Raw genomic sequence first — 3118 nt, 5'->3', positions numbered from 1 at the left:
TGCTATGAACGAACACAAACACGCCGACGGACACAGAAGCTGCTGCACCGCTTAAAAATAAATACAGCTCACAGCGCCCTCCAGTGTTCACTTGCGAGTAATGCAGCTGTAAAACACGTTAGACGTCGCATCTCTTTCACATCCCAGTTTTATTTATAACTAGTATTATTATTATTATTTATTCATGTATTTATTTACAGAGCAGATGACTGGTCGCAGGAGAACCTTATATATATAACATTTACGCAGGAGTCCAACTGCACAGACAAACGTCCCTGAAAAAAGATAGTAAGAATGGGGAACACAACCTAACTCTGTAGTCTGATTTGAACAGCAAATTGTAGGCCTACATAGTTTCGTTTAACATGCTACTTACCCATTAGAGATTTTTGTATTTTTCGATGCAGACGAGAGTGAGAGAGCTGTAGTGTTTGTACATTATGTTTCTGTTTAGTTTCGGTTTCCTTGCGGCATGAAGACGCAGTTCATGCTGTGATAACGTTTCAGCTCCGCCAGAGGGCGCTGTCGCACAATAAACCAACATCCCTGTGAAGTATGAAGTAGGGGCAGCATTTTTCAGAGTTCGTTCCTTCAATTTCAGTCTGATTTTTAATACATCCATGGTCAGCCCATGTTTGACTTAAGGCAAGTTACACAATATCTCAATAGCTTCTCTGTGTGTGTGTGTGTGTGTGTGTGTCTGGAGGAGTAGAGGGTGTGTGTGTGTGTGTGTGGGGATGAGTAGAGGTTGTGTGTGTGTGTGTGTGTGTGTGTGTGTATCTTGAGTAGAGGTTGTGTGTGTGTGTGTGTCTGGAGGAGTAGAGGGTGTGTGTGTGTGTGTGTGTGTGGGGGAGTAGAGGGTGTGTGTGTGTCTGGAGGAGTAGTGTGTGTGTGTCTGGAGGAGTAGTGTGTGTGTGTCTGGAGGAGTAGAGGGTGTGTGTGTGTGTGTGTGTGTGTGTGTCTGGAGGAGTAGAGGGTGTGTGTGTGTGTGTGTGTGTGTGTGTCTGGAGGAGTAGAGGGTGTGTGTGTGTGTGTGTGTGAGAGGAGTAGAGGGGTCTGCGTGAGAAACAACAGATTTGACAACACATTGGTGTAAACATTTATTGGTTTCAAACGGAAATAAAAACAACTGGCACCAGCCAACATTACACTTCTCTCATGAATCCACACATAAATAACTGAGAGAGGATGGTGGTCGATGTTGTGTAAATCAATATTATTCTCCAGGAAATCTTCAGGTAGGATAGGATGGATGAACCTTTCAATTAAATATCTAAGGAATTGGCCCTGTGCTGGGGACAGGGATGAGGACAGGGATGAGGACGGGGATGAGGACAGGGATGAGGACGGGGATGAGGACGGGGATGGGGACAGGGCCAACCCAAGAGGGGGTTAGAGGACACAACTGTTGTGATGAAATCAACGAGACATGTCGTCTCTTATCCCTAAAAAACCAAGAAAAACAAAAAAAACTAAATCCAAAAAAAACACAATCAAACCAACATCTCCTCCTCGTGCCAGTGCAAAGTTTAACATTCATCGTGTAGAAAAGTGACAGAATAGTTTAGCTACCATATCAATGATTCACCGTGTCAGGAGTCCACATTTTGGCGGTAGATGTTTTTTCAGGGCGAAAGCAGAACCCAAGTTGTGTGAAAAGGCACAACAATAAAAAATAAAAAATAAAAGAACCATTCTGTTGCTTAGGAGGAGTCCATTCCAGACCCCTCACACAGCACACGCTCGTAAAAACGCTACGGACTGAATTGGCCAGGCCCGTTCCCCTCAGGTCTACACTAGAGATGTTCCGATCCATTCATTCTCTCCCCATTCTGATCCCTGAACCCTGCGTATCGGCCGATACAGTACTGATCCAATACCACATTAGAAAAAGTGATTTTTATTATGACTTTTTAATAGCTGTATACTACTAACCCTGTGTGGATGTGATGTGTCTTTGTCCGAATGGTCCATTGTCGTCGTTTTGCCAGTGGGATTTTCCAGTGTAAAATATTACATTAGTTACAGTATTAGCGGACGCATTTATCCCAAGTGATTTACAATAATTGAATTTAAGCTAGCTGGTCAGTTTAAACTCTCCGCTGACACCCCTGTTGTTGTTGTTGCTGCTGTTGTTGTTGTTGTATGCCTGTGTAGCGTAACATTACGTGGTATCGGATTGATCGTAGACTGCATACTCGCCGATGCCCGATCCAGCATTTTAGGCATGTGAGTATCTGAGGCATTGCTGGCATCGGAACAACTCTAGTCTTCACACTTTCAACACCTTCCTATAAATCATGCAATGACTTCAGTGGAAGATTGATTTGAAAATGTAGAGTTGGAGACCTTGCTAGATTCAGCCAGGGAGGAACACAGGCCCACAACATCTGTGTTGAGTCTGAGAATAAAATACAACCAAGCAAAACATAAAATAACAGGAGAACATGCTACCGAATTATATTTTCAGGCCAATTAGTACGCGGAGAGAACACACCCAGAACTGGTTCTAGTTTGTCCTGTTGCTTTTTGTTCCAATGCTGGTATTTGGGGTGTGGTGGTGTTGGTGGCGGGGGGGCGTATTTTTTAACATGTTTCATTCACAACAGTGGGGGGGATCAGTACAAGCAGAACACATTCCTGGTTCTTCTAGAGCCCAAGTGAAAACCCGCGATAATGATGATGATGACGGCGACGTGGTGATGAGGTCCAGTGATGGAGGAGGAGTGTGCGTGTGTGTGTGTGTGCGTGTGTGTGCGTGTGTGTGTGTGGGGGGGGGGGGGGGTCCAGTGACAGCTGTGATAGAGGTGGCGGTTGTTGAGGCGTGGGGGGGGGGGGGGACCCCAGCACCCCCTCTTGGCAGCCCCTGCTACTGCGAGCCCGGCCCCTGTCCAGGCTGTGTGGGTCCCGGTGCTCCTTGCCAGTCCGTAGGGAGAAGGCGGTGGGCGGGGCTCCGGCGTACCCGGAGGGGAACATGGCCAGGATGGCGTAGGCGGACGCCAGGTCGCCCGCCCTCGCCGTCCGTGTGTCCATCGCTGCTGCTGGTGCTGCCGCTGCTGCTTCCCGGTGGAGCCGGGACACCCGCGGCCCCCCCGCCGCCCACCATGCCCCGGCCCCA

The sequence above is a fragment of the Borostomias antarcticus genome, assembly GCF_949987555.1.
Source record: "Borostomias antarcticus genome assembly, chromosome: 19".
NCBI classification, from domain to species: domain Eukaryota; kingdom Metazoa; phylum Chordata; class Actinopteri; order Stomiiformes; family Stomiidae; genus Borostomias; species Borostomias antarcticus.
Note: the sequence above shows the minus strand (reverse complement) of the source record.